Source organism: Delphinus delphis, chromosome 7 (assembly GCF_949987515.2).
Source record: "Delphinus delphis chromosome 7, mDelDel1.2, whole genome shotgun sequence".
NCBI classification, from domain to species: Eukaryota; Metazoa; Chordata; class Mammalia; order Artiodactyla; family Delphinidae; genus Delphinus; species Delphinus delphis.
Genome location: NC_082689.1, coordinates 51,893,552 through 51,913,445, shown reverse-complemented (window position 1 = coordinate 51,913,445; position 19,894 = coordinate 51,893,552). Strand labels below are relative to the sequence as shown.

The window sequence follows — 19,894 nt, the reverse complement described above, 5'->3', positions numbered from 1 at the left end:
AATGACTTTTTAAATATAACACCAAAGGCACAAACTGTGAAAAAATAATTGATAAGCTGAACTTCCTTAAAGTTAAAATTTTCTGGTCTGTGAAAGACAGGGTTAAGAGAATAAGAAGGCAAAACCACAGACTGGGAGAAACTATTTGCAAAAGATAAAATATTTGATAAATGTCTGTTATTCAAAATATACAAGGAACTCTTATGATTCAATAATAAGAAAACAAGCAATCCAATTAAAAAATGAGACCAAGACCTTAACAGACACCTCACCAGAGAAGATATAAAGATATCAAATAAGCATATGAAAAGATGTTCCACATTATATAGCATCAGGGAAATGCAAATTAAAACAACAGTGAGAGGGCTTTCCTGGTGGCGCAGCGGTTGAGAGTCCGCCTGCCGATGCAGGGGACGCGGGTTCGTGCCCCGGTCCGGGAAGATCCCACATGCCGCGGGGCGGCTGGGCCCGTGAGCCATGGTCGCTGAGCCTGTGCGTCCAGAGCCTGTGCTCCGCAACGGGAGAGGCCACAACAGTGAGAGGCCCGCATACCGCCAAAAAAAAAAAAAAAAAAAAGATAACCAACAAGGACCTATATATAACACAGGGAATGCTGCTCAATATTCTGTAATAACTTAAATGGGGAAAGAATATGAAAAGGAATAGATACATGTGTATTTATAACTGAATCACTTTGCTGTACACCTGAAACTAACACAACATTGTTAATCAAGTATGCTCCAATATAAAATAAAAATTTAAAAAACACAACTAAACATACTCTTATATAATCCAGCAATTATGCTCCTTGGTATTTACCCAAAGGAGCTGTAAACTTTATGCCCACACAAAAGGCTGCCTACAAATGTTTATATCAGCTTTATCCATGATTGTCATAACCTAGAAGCAACCAAGATGTCCTTCAGTAGGTGAATGGATAAATAAACTGTGGTACATCAGGCAATAGAATATTATTCAACACTAAAAAGAAATGTACCATCAAGCCATGAAAAGACATGGAGGAACCTCAAATGAGTATTGCTAAGTGCAAGAAGTCAAACTGAAAAGAAGTTAATCATACATATTGTATGAGTCCAACTATATGACATTCTGGAAAAGGTAAAACTATGGAGACTGGAAAAAGAGTAGCAGTTGCAGTGGACTGGGGAGAGGGAGGGATAAGCAGAGCATAGAGGATTCTTAGGACAGTGAAACATTTCTGCATGATGTTATAATAGTTGATGCATGGCATTATACCTGCCCCAAACCCATAGAATATACAACACCAGGAGTGAACCATAATAACCATAACTATAGGCCTCGGGTGATTATGATATGTCAGTGAGGTTCATTACTTGTAACTCTGGTGGGAGATGTTAATAGTAGGGGGAGTCTATGCATGTGTGAGGGCAGGGAGCATATGGGAAAAATCTCTACCTTCCTTTCAGTTTTGCTGTGAACTTAAAACTCCTCTTTAAAAAGTCATATATATGACTTTTAAAAAGGCAACACACAGAATGGGAGAAAATTTGCAAATCATCTATCTGATAAGAGTCTAGAATTCAGAATATAAAACTGTTACTACTCAAATATTTTTTAAAAACGAACAAAGGAGAAAGGGGGGCTTCCCTGGTGGCGCAGTGGTTGAGAGTCCGCCTGCTGATGCAGGGGACACGGGTTCGTGCTCCGGTCTGGGAGGATCCCACATGCCGCGGAGCGGCTGGACCCGTGAGCCATGGCCGCTGAGCCTGTGCATCCGGAGCCTGTGCTCTGCAACGGGAGAGGCCGCAACAGTGAGAGGCCCGCGTACCACAAAAAAAAAAAAAAAAGGAGAAAGGATTTTTACAGACATTTCTCCAAAGAAGATATACATGGCCAAGAAGCACATGAAAAGATGTCCAGTGTCATTTGGCATCAGGGAAATCTAAATCAAAACTAAAATAAGATAACCCTTAACACCGAACAGCATGGCAGTAATCAAAAATTGAACGAAAGGATGTGGAGCAATTAGAACACTCATACATCGCTGGTCCGAATGTAAAATGATGCAGCCACTTTGGAGAACAGTTAGGCAGTTAAGTTAAACATAGGGTTACCATTTGACCCAACGTTTCCATTCCTAGGGATATGCCCAAGAGAATGAAAATATATATCTACAGAAAAACCTGTACACAAACGTTCATAGCAACTTTATTTTATAACAGTAAGATAGTAGAAATAACCCAAATATTCATCACTGATGATTTCATAAACAAAATGTGATATGTCTACACAATGGAATATTTTTCAGCCATAAAAATGAACGACATACTGAGTCATGCTACAACAAGGATGAACCTTGAAAGCATTGTGCTAAGGGAAAGAAACCAGACACAAAAGGCCACATGTTATATGAATTGATTTATATGAAATATTTAGAATAGACAAATCTCTAGATACAGAAAATTAATTAGTTGCCAAGGGCTAGAGGGAAAAATGGGAAGTAACTACTGTTGGCTTTGGAATTTCTTAGGGGACTGATGAAAATATTTGGGGATTAGATAGTGACAGTGGGTACACAGTCTTGTTAACATTTGAAAAATATAACTGGTACATTTTAAAATGGTAAATTCTATCATATGTAAATTAGATATTAATAAAAAGAAATTTCTCACCACCTGCCCCCCACTGCCAATGATTATAGTCAAAGTTAACGGTAAAGGATGACTCACACTGTCACGTTCACACTGACAGGGAAGGAACATTTTTAACTTCCTCTTCACCCATATCAAGTCTCTAGTTAGCCTATGAGCAGCGATCCTATTTTACCCTCTCCCAGTCCTCCACACATCAACATTGTATACAACTAAAACCATGTTATTAACACTGCAGATAAGCTAGAAAGAAAATACATTTTAAAAGGGCAATAAAATATGTTGTATGTGAGAAGAAATTATCAGAACCTTCCTTAAAACTAGTCTGATGATATCACTCCTGCTTTGCAAACACCCAAAGGCTCCCTATTACCTTCAGAAAAGAGTCTACGTTCCTTATTCTGACCTGCAAGGCCTTTGCAGTTCTAGCCCAACTTCCTAGGATCAGACAAGCACTTTCTAAACTCTAGTCACATTGAATCTCTCACTGTTTTCTGAACATAATTTAAGAGTTTTCATGATTCAGAACCTTTAAACATAGTTTTACTTCAAACTGGAAAGTAGGATGTCTTTGGTTGATTTGCCCTAGAGTGGTTTTATAGCTTTCTTTTCTTAAAACACAAATTAATGGCTCAGTGGTTACTATTCATAACTCAACCAGTGAACTGTAGGTCTACTTCCTTTGATAAACATGATCTGTCAGACATAATACCATCATTCTAAATACTGTGTTAAGAAAAATTATCCAAAATTTAGGAATAAGACAAAGTAGAACTTCTTTCAATGTTATACTGGAGCACTGTTCATCTAGGGGAATGCATCTTTGTTTATGTGACTATTAACTGCTGATTAAGGCCCAGACTCTGTGTTTCATGTTAATTATAGATTTTTATTTGGTAGAGATACAAATGAATTCTTCCTCGTAGAAGAGTTAACCACAAATGTTATGGTTTTACTGACTATAGAATATTACGTTGTTTTGTAGCTGACTCAGCAATCTTATTCTGGTTTTCTTTCCTCATTTCCTATAGATACTCATGTCCTCAAATACTCTTTGAACCAGTGTTATCATCTTCCTGGTTTCCTTATTAGTGAGTTAAGTACACGCACTTATTCTACACTTGTAGAAGAAGTATGTTATTTCCTTTTATATTTCACAGTTTTACGTTAAGTTACTAATCTAAGTTGTCCGGTTTTCAGAAATCTTTCCAAGACTTGTGTCATAATCAAATTTTTTAAAATAAATTTATTAATTTTATTTATTTATTTTTGGCTGCATCGGGTCTTCGTGGCTGTGTGCAGGCTTTCTCTAGTTGCGGTGAGCCGGGGCTACTCTTCGTTGCGGTGCGTGGGCTTCTCATTGCGGTGGCTTCTCTTATTGCAGAGCATGGGCTCTAGAGCGCAGGCTCAGTAGTTGTGGCTCACGGGCTTAGTTGCTCTGCAGCATGTGGGATCTTCCTGGACCAGGGCTCGAACCCGTGTCCCCTGCATTGGCAGACGGATTCTTAACCACTGTGCCACCAGGGAAGCCGATAATTTTTTTTTAACTCCAAAAGATTTTTTTAAAGAAAAAGTCCATATTTAAAGAAGAAACATGAGCCTTTTACATTTCAAATCAACCTACTTTCTCGTAGCCCAATGCATTAAGTATGGGTGATGAGCAGAGAGCCTTGCAGGCATATACCCCTTCTGCATCTGTTTCTTCAGAGTAATATAAATCCTATGTCCTATTTTCACCCACAGGCAGGTCCTTGAAGAGATATTATTTATGAAGTGGAGAAATAAAGGACTCCAAATGATGTAATAGCAAATCTGATTAATGGAATCCATGTGAAATTCTTGACATTCATTTGCCTTAATTGAATGCCTAATCGTGACTCCCAGATGTTAGACTTTTTTTTCTTTAATGTGGGCATGTCATAGATAAACTTTTTTCTTTCTTTTTCTTTTAGAGATTTAAATTATTATTCATTTTGAGATTCCCATTAAATTGTGCTGTATCCTCAAACCACTGTTTACCCAACAGATGTTAACAGAAATGCTTTTGTATGAAGTTTATTCACTAATATTTAAAAATGCTAAAATAATAGAAGAATAAAAATGCAGCTTGAATTTTGGTATATCCATTTATAATTATTACCCACAAAAGTTTGAAAAAATTAATATGTAGCAAAAAAGAAAAAAACATGCTTAAAAATGGTATATGCAAACTGATGATAGATGACAGACAAGATGTATGTGGGTTTTAAGAAAAATGATAGGGCAGGGTAGACTTACGTTCTTGATATTCTTGTCCTTGGCTTATTACCTTTGGTGCAGTAACTATAGACTTATTCCTGATAACACATTTATTGCTTAAATTCTTCTGTTTTATGAATTACCTGGGTTTTCAACATTTTGCTTTATATCACACTTCTCTAAACACTAATAATATCATACTTTTTAAGTTTTCCTTTGAGTTTTTTAGCTTTGCTTGTTTTTTTTTTGTATTTAAGCATAAAAATCTGAATTGAATAAATACACTTCAGATGGAAAGTTAAAATTCTTTGTGGAAAGTAGTTGCTATTTTTATGCCACAATATAAATAATAAGACAAAGAATAATTCTATTTTAAGTGAATTTGCATGGTTTTGATAAGTTTCAGGGAAATGAATCTTTGGTTCCTGCTTTAATTCAGACAAGAAGCAAAGGATTTTATGAATAAAAGATTTTTCAATATGCTTCATTGCTACAAAGTTTCTTTTATTTCCCTAATGGATTACTTCCCTATTATGAAGAAATGACTCTCTAAAGGACAGTCATTTATTACACCTGAGCCTTCCTGGTCCCACTTGTACCACATGCTGCTTAATAATTTGCCATGATTTAGGAAGGTTGCCATGACCACTCAATTAAACAATGGCTTTGGATGCAGCCTATAGCATGAGGCACATCCTTAGCACACATTGAGAACCGTCTTGTTAATTTGACAGAATCCAGCAACAACCACAGTGTTATGAATATCCCACAGACAACAGACAACCTATCCCGGAAGACTAAAGTAGTCACTAGTTTTCTTTGATACAACTAGGCAGGTGTGGTGTTGCCATAGAGTAGAAATGGAGCCATGGAGAGAAGGAAGTAGACTACGATCTAGGAAACTGGATTTCTAATTCTGGCTCTAATACTCTTTATTTAGCTTTTGACCCTTGGGTAACGGTATTCTGAGCTTCGATTTCCTCCTCAATATAGAATGTGAGCTATAGCTGATAATTTCTTTGACATTTCCCTCATCAATGGCACACTTCTATGTAAGTTATGTTAAAGGTAGAAAATATTTTGCAAAATATTACCAGGATATTTATAAAAGTCTCACTGGCTTATTTGCATGCTGCATCCTGAAACAATGTGATTAAAAATCAAACATTATAAGGCAGGATAACTAATTTAAAACTGTAATTGTCAAAAAATTTTATTTACTTCTGGGCCAGTGATATAGAATTGCCAGACAATATACTTTAACAGTAGTTTTACGGCAAAGCTTCCCGTGGGGAAAACAGACACATGTCCTTATTTCTAGATAATGAAATCTGAAGGATAAAGGAAATATGAATGAGTTATGAAGATAAATTTTACTGAATTCACAATTATGCCTTGGACCCGTCCTGCATTATTAAGGTTTGGAATAATCTCCATCTGGTAAATTTTTTAAACTGTGGAAAATAGGTAGAATGTATTCAATAAGCAGTATAGTTATAGTCCTCGAAATAAATGAATTCACTTGGTACCTAATTAAAACAGATTTAAAACTAACACTTTAACTTTTAGCTTCTTTTTTTTTTTACTCTATCATTTCAGTAATAATCTATTTGTGAAATTCAACATGTAATTTTATTTTTTACCTTCATAGGTCTGCTTAAAGTAAATGAGTATTAATTTACATGGACTATAATGTCTAGGGCAATATGACTGTGTGGTTCTCTTTGCATGATACCTAGTATTAGTAGAGTAGAAATGTGAAACACTTTGCAGTGCTTCCTAGTACAGTGCAAAGGTCATAAATTTGGAGCTGGCATATCTAGTTTCTTTTCAAATCATTTCTGACTGATAACGGACAAGCCAGTTAGAGTTTCTGAGACATTTTCCCCATTTATAGAAATAGGCATAATAATATTATCCAGGATCTTTCCAATGTGTAAACAATAACATAAAACAATGACATTTATTTGCAGGGTAGTATCTGTGCACATTCACTCAAGTAAATTATTTTTCCCATCTTGCTAGATGTTAAGAGCAAGAGACGCACTTGGCGGTTTGATCAGGAATAGGAAAGGAGATGAAGGAGGAGTGGAAGGACAAGGACAGCATTTTACAGGTTTTCAAAATATGACATGTGCAGCTCGTGTCTTTAAAAAAAAGCACTAGTAACGCCTATCCCACATCACCTGTGAGCATTAATGGAGAAAAATGTCTTAAATGCTTTGAGGTTTTCTCTTTATAATTTCTAAAATAGAAATAGCTTGTTTTACTTGATATAAAGGATATCTGCCATTATAATTTTTTTTTTTTTTTGCTGTACGCGGGCCTCTCACCGCTGTGGCCTCTCCCGTTGCAGAGCATAGGCTCCGGACGCACAGGCTCAGCGGCCATGGCTCACGGGCCCAGCTGCTCCGCGGCATGTGGGATCTTCTCAGACCGGGGCACAAACCCGTGTCCCCTGCATCTGCAGGTGGACTCTCAACCACTGCGCCACCAGGGAAGCCCTGCCATTATAATTTTGATGCATATCTTTAAAGACTTTCTGTACCTAAATAAAGAGAAAAAATTCCCCAAAGAATGAGTTTCTATACGTACAATATTTTGAAATGTGATTTTTTCCTAATAATATCAATTGAAGAACTCCTATGTCAAATACAGATTTACCACATATTTTGAATGGTTGAATAGCATTCCATTTTATGGATATATTACAATTTATTTAAGCAATTCCAAATTGTTTGACATTATCTTGCTTATAGGAGTGAAAAATTGGAAGCTATAATCAACTTTGCTGTATGTAAATACTTGTGCACTTGTCTGAGTGCTTCCTCAAGATAAATTAGTCAACAGTTATGCCCTGTATTCAGACTTGACATATGGTGCTGAAAGCCAGTGTATTACTTACCTTTATTGCATTTATAAACTCACCCCCCAAACTTAGTGGCTTGAATAACAATAATCATTTATTATTACCTATGATTTCCATTGGTGAGAAATTCAGACACACTAGGGTTGGCTTGGCTGTACTTTGCGATATCTGGATCTCAGCTGGAAGACTAGAAGTGTAGGGGCTACGGTCATATGAAGATTTGGTCATTCACTCATATTTCTATGTGTCTGGTGGTTGATGTTAAGCACTGGCTGAGTGCCTACCTTCTTCACATGGTGGTGGCTGGGTTTCAGGAGAAATCATCTAGAGAAAGAGAGAGAGAACACTAGGTAAAACCATATTGTATTTTATGCCTTGGAAGTCACACAGTATCACTTCACCACATTCTGTTAGTTGAAGCAGTTACAAAGGTCACTGAGGTTGGGACTTCCCTGGTGGTGCAGTGGTTAAGAATCCACCTGCCAATGCAGGGGATGTGGGGTCGATCCCTGGTCCGGGAAGATCCCACATGTTGTGGAGCAACTAAGCCTGTGCGCCACAACTACTGAGCCTGTGCTCTAGAGCCCGCAAGCCACAGCTACTGAGCCTGCGTGCTGCAACTACTGAAGCCCATGTGCCTAGAGCTGGTGCTCTGCAGCAAGAGAAGCCACCACAATGAGAAGCCCGTGCACCACAATGAAAAGTAGCCCCTGCTCGCCACAACTAGAGAAAGCCCTTGCGCAGCAACGAAGACCCAATGCAGCCAAAAATAAATAAATTAATTTTAAAATAAAGAAAAGGTCACTGAGGTTCAAGGGGAGGGGACATAGACCCCACTGCTCAATGGAGGAGAGTTGATGTTGCATTTATAAGAAAAACGTGACATAGATTATATATTGCTACTGCTCTCTTTGGAAAACAGTATCTGCCCTAGCCAGTATTAGGACTTTTGATATATATTTTGAGTAGTATCTTTGCCTATCCAATAATATGAAAAATAGTATTTCACTATCATTTTAGTTTGTTTTTATGATTAAATATCCCAAACATTGTTTTACAAGTTATTTACCATTCATATTTTTCATGATTTTTTGTTGTTGTTGTTTGACATAACCTTTATGTTTCTATGGATGTATTTAGTTGTTTAATAGTGACTTATAAAACATCTTCATGAATTGGGAGATTCGGATTGACATGTATACACTGATGTGTATAAAATAGATGACTAATAAGAAAAAAAAATCTTCATATACTATATTGAGAAAATAATTCTTTGTCAGTTTCGTTGAAAACATTTTTTCTAGTGTGTCATTTTTTTTATTGCTTTATTGCATTATTCATTCTTTGTAAACTTTTAAATATATTTCTATCTTATATGCCATGCTTAGGTATACCTTCCTTACCCCAGAATTACAAAAACAACTTTTTTACTTGTATTTGTTTGTAAGTTACAACAAAATAAATTCCATATAGATTAATGACAGGATCTAACATTTTTCCAGGTTTTTAGCTATTCATTTTTGTTTGTTGAAATCATCAAAATAGCAACACATTTTTAAAAATAGTAATATCCAAAGAAAAATAGAGAAGAAATCCAATGCTGATTATGTTCTGTTGAATAATCTGTGCCTGTTCTACATATGGAAATGTTACATTTGTCATGTATTAACTCCCATATATGCTTGAGTCTCTGGACTTTTTATTATTGATCTCTATTGTAATTTAATATCACGTTGCTTTAATCATTACAGTTTAAAAAATACATTTTAATATCTGGAAAGCTCCCTTTATCTAATGTAATCCATGAAAAGCTGTTAAAATACTAGGTCTCTAACTCTGCTTCCTCCCTGGTGATACTATTCAGGCTCATGGCTTTAAGCACTTTCTATGATGACAGCTTCCCTTTTCATATCTCCAGTCCAGGCCTCTTCTGTGAATGCCAAAGCCAGTTACTCCCTAGGAAGTTGAACAGGCCCCTTTGTTTCAACAAGTCAGAACTAAACCCTTAAATTTTCTTCTTCTCTGTAGATCTTCCAGGTCTTCTCCATCCCAATAAATAGCATTATACCAGCTACTCAGGTAATGTGAAAGGCAGATTTAGGGTTGTGGTAGCCAATCGTCAGTCATTATATCAGCGTAGAAATGGTTGAATTCTTCTAACATATCCATTAAAATAGGAAATGTGACTTTAGGGGGACAAGTTAAATCTACACTGAATCTGGAGTGTCAAAATTTGTGCCTCATTTAGCAGGTGAACATGGGGTGCTAAAAAGGTGAGTCAAGGACCCTTGGTCCTGCAGAGTATGTTAGGAGTTTATTTTTGTGTTAATAGAAGGGGAGTTGGTGTCTTCAGCCTTTCAGGCCATTGTGGTTTCTTGCTAGTTTCTGAGGACTAAACAGTGTTAATAAGTTTGCCCATAAGCAAGGAATGTACTAATACACTTCTGCATTTCTCATAAAGAATATTTTTTAAATACTTGTATCCTCTTATATGCTTTAAATAATTAAAGTAAATATGTAGTTTGAAAAAGTGAAGGTCAAAATAATCCTGAAGAACATACCAAGTGAAGAATTATAGACTTCAATAGGAAGTAAAGGTTAACATTGAAAATCATACGTTAAAACAAGAGTAAGTTCCATTTTCACTATCATTAGATGAATAATTTAAAATATAGCAACTCTAATAAGAATATAAAATCAGTGGAACAATATAAGATGATTTTGAGGAAAATTAAAAAAACACACATGAAACAAATGATGAATGAATTGTATACATTATTATTTGGTGATAGATAATAATTTTGCATCTGGTGACCATCCTTTTATTATTTAGTAAAAATAGTCATATACAGCAACAAGTTTTATAAATAGTAATATCTACAGAAAACAAGAAGGAGTCTTGTGCTGTTTATCCTCCATTTGTCCTTTAGGTGTATTCTCTGCTCTTTTCCATGGTGATCTAGCCTCCAGTAGGCTGACTTCTACCGACTGCATCATCTTAACTCCCTCACCTTTTTAATTTCTCTTGGGTTCATCCAATGGGAGGGACCAGGTAGGTATCAGAGAGCAGAAGAGAAGGGGAAGGGAGGAGGGGAAGGAAATAGAAAGCCAAAGAGAGAGCCATAGGGAAAGAGCTAGAATGTGTTTTGGTTGTGAACATGTTCCTTTACTTGTAGTTGGTCCATTTCCCACGACTTAGTTCTCATCAGACTCAGTATTACCACCATGCTTTGGCCCCTTCAGGCTTTGAGGTGATAATGGCATTCCAAGGTTGCTGCCCTTGGAGTACTTTACCATTCTTTGTTGGTCCTTAACCCTGCCACACTTCTGAAAATACTCTCTTCACTAAAATCTCTCTAATCATCTCTTTGAGAGAGCCTTCTGTTTCCTCCCTGGACCTTGATTGATGAAAGTTCCAACTTTGGTTCTTCAGCCGTATTCACAAAAGGAAAAAGTGTAGCTTGTGAACCCTACAGTGATCATCCTTACAAAGCTATTATGATCACTTACTACTCTTATATCACTTCAGTCCAACTTAAACTTCTTTTGGGTGACTTTGCATAAGCCAAGTACCAAGCAATAGCAGGATGATAAAAAGAAAGATGAGACAGAATGCCTGTCCCTCAAGAAGCTTGGCTTACTCAGCAGACAATTTATAAACACTTGAAAAATTTTAACAAGATTATGTTATGACAGGATGTGAAAAAGAGACATTAACAGAAAGTAAATATAATTGAAAGCAGAGAAGAAAATGATGATTTGGTCTAGCAGGAAAGGCTTCACTGAGAAGGTGGGACTTTAACCAGACCTGGGAAGATGTAAATATGCTCCTGTATGACTCCACCAGTAAGTGTTTCCTGTCTGTTGCATCACACAGACAGTATTTTTTTTTTCATTTGGATTCCTCTTTCAATATCCTAGAGTCATTATGTACAACCCAAGGTAGTATCTACCCATGCCTACTAGATTGGTTTCTTGCCTGACCTACCCTGTGCCAGAATGTGCTTTGAGTGACATAATGATTCTTTGCTCATCTGTTTGATGCACACTATGCCAACACTGTGTCGGGCACTCAGGAAGGTTTACATGAGGAGAGAATTGCTAGACGATTACATAGGAAGGATTTGCTAAAAGTGACCCCAGAAGACTCCTTAGGGCAAGAAATGGCCCAGCTCTAGAGTCATCAGATCTGTTTTTAATCCAGCTCTTCCATCTGCTAGTCATATGATCTTAAACAAATAAATTTATGTTGTCCCAGTGCCCTTTTCTGTAGAACTGTGGCTTTCATATCTTCTCAAGGGGTTCATGTTGAGTTCTAAATGAAATAATATTTAAAGGGTTTATTACTCGCTCACCTCATCTTAAGTAATTTCTTATAAATGACATCTATTTGTATTCTACGACCTTCCTCTTCCTATTGTTCTTGCTATTCCTAATTATTAGATTATTATTATTTTACAGTGAGTAGTACACACATACCTTGCAAGAAATCTTAAGGTATAATAGCAAAATTACATCCACATTAGAATGTGGTAAAGAGCAAGATTGATGACACTCTCAAAATTGAATTCCTGATGTGGAGATCAAAAAATGTGAGGAAGGAGGTGAGATATACATGAAACAAATAAAGATTTAACCATAGAATCATGTGTTCCTTAGGAGAAAACATGAAATGTTAGAAAAGGAACATCTAAAGATGTAACTTAAAAACTTACTTTAGAGGAAAAAGAAAAATGACCTGACGGTGCTGGTCAAAAGGGGTCACCACATTCTAGGCAAAATCACTGAAAAAAGAGACTCACACCTGGACTAAGTGTGACACAAATTTTAGTCATAAAAGTAAAAAGAAAGCCCAGAAATTTAAAAAACAAGAGACCTACAATGTACTAAAAATGAAGCAGTCCTCAGATTTCTCCTCTACAGTGTATGTCAGAAGAAAATGAGAAAATGAAACATCTACAGATTTGAGGAGGAAATTGTAATCCCAAATATTTATACACAGCCAAATTGTCTTTCATGTATGAGGACAACAGAACTACATTCACAGATGTGTGAACCTTAATCAAAGTTTTACAGAATGTATTGCCCACATACCTGTAAAAAAAAAAATCCTAGAAATGGTATTCCAACCAAGCTAGAGATTGCTGAAAATTAATAGCTCAAGAATGAAAAGCATAGGATATAAAATCACTTACAAATCTTTCTACCCAAGTTTCACCACAAACTTCAGTTTCTATGGTCTGCTTTTCTTTACTTAAAATTTGTCCTGAGAGATCTTTAATTATGATTTTTCACTCATTTCTTTTCACAGAGATATTTTTCATTCTTTTGTACGGCTTTTTTTTTTAATATATAGCTCCATAGTATTCCATTTTATGGATACACCGTAACTTATTAAACCAGTCTGCCATTGATGGACATTGATATTATTTTCAATATTTTTCTATTTCAAAGAATGACAGAACTCTATTTGTAGGATAAATTTCCAGATTTGGTATTACTGGGTCCAAAAGTATATGCATTTGTGGTTTTGATATTCACTATCAAATTGTACCACATAGTATTTGTACAATTTTTTACTTCTATCTTTAATGTATGGGAGTATTCATTTCCCCAAAGTATCATTAATGCAGTGTATTATCATATTTGGATTTTTATCAGTTTTCTAGGTAAAAAATGATACCTCAGTGTAGTTTGAATTTATCTTATTATAAGTGAATTGGAGTACTTTTTCATGTGTGTTAAGAACCATTTTTTCCCTTTACATGGACTGATTGTTCATACCCTTTGTCTATTTTTTTTTTTTTCGGTATGTGGGCCTCTCACTGTTGTGCCCTCTCCCGTTGCGGAGCACAGGCTCCGGATGCGCAGGCTCAGTGGCCATGGCTCACGGGCCCAGCCGCTCCGCGGCATGTGGGATCTTGCCGGACCGGGGCACGAACCCGTGTTCCCTGCATCGGCAGGCGGACTCTCAACCACTGGGCCACCAGGGAAGCCCCCCTTTGTCTATTTTTAATTTCTAGCAGCTCTGTATATATTAGGGAGATTAGTTTTTTGTCTGTGATATGAGTTGCAAATGTTTTCTGGTTTGCCATTTTTCTTTTGACTTTTCCTAAGTTTTAGATATTTAGGTTTTAACATGCATGTGTTTTAATATATATGCAATATACATATTTTATAGCTCGATTATGAGTCATAGTTTAAGTCTTTCCTTCCCTAAGATTTTAAAGGAATTTTCCCATTTTTATTCTATGACTTTTTTTTACATTTATATCTTTCATTTAACCGAAATTTATCTTGGTGTACATGGTGAGGTATGAATCCCATATATTTCTTTTGGTTTATTCAACATTATTTATTAAATAGTTCTTCTTCTACCTACTGATTGCATTGCCATTTGTATCAATTATTAAATCCCAATGTGTATTTTGGTCCGACTAGTGTTCTCTAAGGAATGAGATTCTGTGTAGTTCTTATTTTTTCTTTTAATTTTTTTTATGTTTAAAATTTACTACAACAAACATATGACTTTTATAATTAGGAAAAAATAAATTTTAAGTTTTCTTCTCAAAGCTAGCATATAAAAATATGTGCATTCTATAGAATCTTAATTTTGTTTTTAAAAATAAAGAAACAGCACAAATAAAATACTCTAAAATATTAACAGTGATTCTCTCCTCATAGTTTCACTATGGCTTACTTTTTCCTTCTCTTTTTTCTGTTGCTTTTACAATTTTATGCACTAGTGTATGAAAAATCTCTAAGTTAAAAAATTAAGTTTTTGTGGTAAATGAAATATGTCTTGTGTCACAGAGGAATTTGAGGTTATCTTATGTATTTAAAGTATTATGTGGAAATTAAATGTTACTTTCTGTCACTGACTTTCATTAACATTACTTAGATTTTCAGATCACATTAATTCAACTCCAAATTCCTCTCACATTCATCAAAAAAGCATGTTGACTGCCAAATCCATTCAATCAAATATCTATAAACTTTTTTTTATAAAGTACTAGAAGAAACATTAAAATATATTCCTAAACTTCTGCTTGTAATAATTTCTGAACTAAAATTTTAGTTACAGAAATAGAAACACTAATAGTGCCACTGTACTGATAGCATTGTCATAATTTGTGACTTATATTTGCTTATTATGAGATAACGAACCTCAAAACATCCTCACTTTGACATAGCAGTTTTGTAAATTAGACACTTCAGAATAATTATTTTTCTTTTTATGGAAAAACAAAATTCTGTGACATAATTTTTCGGTGAGTCATATCTTTAAATTTTAGGTTTATATAAAAGGAATACAAATAATTGAGCTTTTATCAATCCTTTTAATCTTTTACATTTGTATCCCCTTGCATAACGGTCTCAAGGGACTTTTTAATTAATAAATAAGCAGTGAGGTTTCAAAACACCAGGCAAATACACAATTTATTACTGAACTTGGAAGAGTTCATTCTTTCTTTTAAACCAAATGACAAAGCAGAACAAGTCCTTAAGTCATGAATTTTAAGTTTTCAAAATTTCATTTATATGCCCTCCCTTTCATTTAATATTTCTTCTCAGAAACAGCACCTACTTAAAAAACGAAGTCAGCTTTAGATTCGTAAATTCTGTATTTATAGAACTCAAATTAATACGGGATTTCCGTAACCTTAGATGACACAGTTATGCAGAATAGCACCCCTACGATTTTTACCTTGTGTCTGACCACAGAAAGAGATGTAAAGTACAGTTATAGTCAGGATTCTCCAACCCAAATGTGCTTGTTAAGTTTGTTTATCCAGTCAAACCACATGCCACACAGCTGCAAACTATTTAGAGAAGGTTTACTAGACACTCCTCTGTCTAGGAATGTTTTCTTTCTTTTCGATTTTCTGCCTCATATCACACTGGGGACTACTTAACGTGACTACATTAAGTGTTTTCTGAACCACTGCTATTTCTAAATAGTTCTGATGTCTTTGGGGGCATACTTCCCTCAAAAGCCAGATTTCCTTGGAAGGGATTCTGGTTCAATTGATTAATTTAGCATATTGAGTATATAGGTTGATACAAACAACCACAATTATTGTTTTGTCTGACAATGGCCTAGGTGCTGGGGCTGAAGCAGGGAATAGGGCACACGGATGGCTATTTTTACGGAGAGTACATCCTGGTGGGGGAGACCTAAAATCAATAAACAACCAAATAATGAAAAGAGAACATTCCAGAAAGAGCTGATGTGCACATAAAGAATAACTGGGTGACAAGGCCTTTTTCAGGTCTATTTTCTAAAGAATCTAGAAGAGCATAATTCACATCAAGAGGCAGCAAATCTCTATCATGTTGCCTTTCCCTCATTGAGACTTTAGAGGGAGAAATAAAGATGGGGAATCCAAAACCAAATCCAAACCAACCCCCGCCCCCCCAAAAATATATATATATGGTTTGCAGGGACAGAGCAAAGAAAAGGTATAGGCAGAACTGCTGGCCCAGAGAGCATGAACACCAAGACCAAGTGGCTGGGGGAACATGTGCCCACAGTTAAGTGTGGGCATCTTGAGCTGCCGTCAGTGTTACAGAGGCTCTAGGCCTGTAGAACTGGAAGTGACCTTTGGTCATTTATTCCAACCTTCCTGTCTTACAAATGGCATGGCTGGCACCTGAAGTGTGATGAGACTCACCCATGTCATGGTTAGAAATTTAGAACCAGAACTAGAAGTTAGCCTTCCTGGTAAATTTAGTTTATATCACTAGCAGTATTTGCTTTCATCTGGATTGTTTGTGATGTGGGTACTAAAAAACATGGTTCCTGAGCTAGAATCAAGAAGTGATAGTGTGAGATTTAGGTAGGCACAAAAGTAGGTATTCAATGAGTTTATTATATGGTAAATAATGTCTCTGTGCATCAGAACATCCTGCAAATTATTAGTGAAACTGGCTCGTGGATCCTCTTCTGTTGGGGTTATGGAGAAACACAAGCCCTCTTCCTTTTCCCCAAAATGATGAACCAAAAGCAGCTTGAAAATTGAAAAGATAAAGGAACTTGTGTTCAAGAGAAGTACTTAAAAAGGCCCAGACTAGGGACCAAAAATAAATAAATTAATTAAAGAGTTAGGATGATTAGCTCTTTAGTTATTTGGAAGGAATTCTAGTGAAGATTAAAAAACACTGTGATCTGGTCTGTGGTTAAATCCCATGACATATAATTTTAGCAATCATCTGGGAGACAGCCAATGGTGGGGTGTAATTATGGAAATGCTGACATAGCAGAACACAGTGGAAACCAAATTAATTTTCAACATGCGTACCCAAGACCTAATAAGAAACTTCCGTGGGTGATGAGAAAATAATTGAGAAATTAAAAAGTGAGAATATGTGAGTAAATATAGAAAATGAACTGAATTCTCCCTCCCATCTCCATGATCTTTCCACTAGCCCTTTGTGCCCTAATCTGAGAGAATAGCAGCGTCTTGGAAATCTTCCCAACAAATCCTCTGAGTGAAGGTAAGAAGCTGGATTAATGTTTCAAGGCACTTTTTAATGCAACCTGCTTCTACTGACATGAGGAGAAAGTTAATTAAAAAGAAGAATACCTAAACTGTATTTTTGAAGTTGTTATTTTAAAAAAAGCATTAAATAACAACTATAACAATAACTATGAATTTACCATGGACTCAATTAGGGGCCCAGGAAAACTATAAAATCTCACATGAAGGTAGAGCTTAGAGGTGGCAGCTGCTTTGAGACCCTTTTAGAAACGGAAGGGGAACAGGAGAAACAGTAGTTCATTTAACATATGGAATTCAGAACTTCACATCACATCTTCTCAAACCAGCCTGCCGTTGGAAGGTACTATTTCTCTTGGCTACAGAGTCTGCTTTTGTTAAAAGCCTATAACTCTTTCATTGTCTGGAGTAAGTGACAGTAAACACTTTGTCAGATAGGAGGTACCATGGTTGGGCTCAGTAAAAAGCAGAAGCAAGAGGTATACGTTTTGTTAGATTTCAGTTCAGTTCCATGTAACAGAAGTTTCAGACAAGAGAAGAGAAAACATAGCTATATCTGAGCAATGGTAAATGGGATTCCCTATTAAGGATGGCTTGATCATGGTATTCTTTATCTTGTTAGTTATCTAATGCTGCATAACAAAGTGCCCCCAAATTTAGCATCTTAAAACAGCAATAAGCATGTATTGTCTCCCACAGTTTCTGTGGGTCAGCAATTCAAGAATGGCTTATATGAGGTGGTTCTGGCCCCAGGTGCCTTATGAGGTGATGGTCAAGGTGTTGGGGCATTCACTGGGCTGTAGGCAAGAGGACCCAGTTCCTTGCTGGCTGTTAGCAGGAGGCCTCAGTTATTCAGCACAGAGGACTCTCCACAGGGCTGCTTTTCATGGCATGGCAGTTGACTCCCCTCAGAATGAATAATCAAAGGTTAAAGTGAAGCCTTAATGACTTTTGCCCTAGCCTTGCAAGTTACACTCCTTCATTTCCACAATAGCCTGTTTTGTTTCATTAGACACCTTCACGTAGGCTAAATTCCCTAGAAGTCTAAGATAATAGTGCTCAGGGGTAGACTTCAACACTACCACGTAGTCCATTTGCTGCAGTGGTTAGAACTGTCACTTGGCCAGCTATTTTTTGAAATTACTTACATCAGGAACAGTTTAAAGAATTGAACAGTAAGGGTAAAGCAGATCGTTCTCAGGACATAAAACTAAACTCACCTTATTATGTATTGTTACACTGCTGTCCACTCCCATTACCAAAGGCCATAAAGCAATTTTAAGTGTTCCCTGGAATGTCACCAGCAATAAACGCTTTTGCTTTACTGTTCTGTTGAGTTGAATGTTAACCGTTATATTTTAGAACTCTTACAGCTGGGAAATCTAAAAATGCCTTCTGGTCTTTAAGAATTCATTAAAATATCTGCTTTGGGTAACCTTGGTATTACCTTAAGTATGGTTGGGGAAATAATGTCATAATCACTGAATTTTATTAGCTACCAACCCTTTTTATCATAAAATACAGTGTTATGAAACCTAGAGCCTGTTCTGTCCCATGCTAGTGACTTTACCTCTTCTCTTGACGGTATGTCCATGAACCCTGACTAAGCTTTCCTGAGAGCACTATATTTATTGCTGTCCTTCATGGCCAAAGGTGACAATACAGATGATGTTATAGTATGGCTGATGGGAAGAATCTCTATCCCGAGTACACAGAGCATCTCCCATACTTCAGCCTGAAAAGCCTACGACCATTTGCAGGGTTGAGATTCTGTGATTTTATCATATACCTGTCAGGTTTACATTTTTACTTCATTTGAGAAGAAAATAATCCCTTTTACTTTAGTTCTAAATTCACGTCTGAATTAATATAACTATTACATTTTTAATTAGGTTTTCTTCACCATTCTGTGTCATAAAATGAGGGAATTGTGGGGAGCTTGAAAGCAGTACGTGTCTCCACCATGCCGATGCCATTATTCCCAGAGTATTTCCTCTTCCTTCATCAGTTTCCTCTTATTAGAAAATATAACTTCTAAAATTTGCAACTTAAAACTATATTTGTGGGACTCCCCTGTTGGTCCGGTGGTTAAGACTCCACACTTCCACTGCAGGAGGTGCGGGTTCAATCCCTGGTCCAGGGAACTAAGATTCTGCATGCTGCATGGCGTGGCCAAAAAACAAACAAACAAACAAAAACCTGTATTTGCCCAGCCTCTGCTTCATTAAAACAAGGGAGAGAAAGATCAGCCTAGAGTATGCTTAACACAGTTAATACCCGGTCTCTTTTTTTCTTTTCTTTTTTCCCCCGGTACGTGGGCCTCTCACTGCTGTGGCCTCTCCCGTTGCCGAGCACAGGCTCCAGACGCGCAGGCTCAGCGGCCATGACTCACGGGCCCAGCCGCTCCGCGGCATGTGGGATCTTCCCGGACCGGGGCACGAACCCGTGTCCCCTGCATGGGCAGGCGGACTCTCCACCACTGTGCGCTACCAGGGAAGCCCTCGGTCTCTTTTATACTATGTGTGACTTGGACATTTTTTAAAGGTGATTGATGCAATTATTTTTCTCTTCCTTTACAATCAAGTAGGAAGTGTGGTGCATCTTCATAATAAAAAACTCACTGAGCTAAATTCAATTAAAAGAGATGTTCTGTA

General features: G+C 36.7%; 1 long non-coding RNA gene across 2 annotated transcripts in view; it reads right to left on the bottom strand.

Moving 5' to 3' along the window:
• Window positions 1-7,830: 7,830 nt before the first annotated feature.
• The window catches only part of LOC132428091 (uncharacterized), a 29,794-nt gene continuing 17,730 nt past the window's right edge, over window positions 7,831-19,894 (bottom strand). For both annotated transcript variants that reach the window (XR_009520068.1, XR_009520069.1), the window contains exon 3: window positions 7,831-8,064. This is a non-coding gene — a long non-coding RNA (uncharacterized lncRNA). The remainder of the gene's footprint in view (window positions 8,065-19,894) is intronic.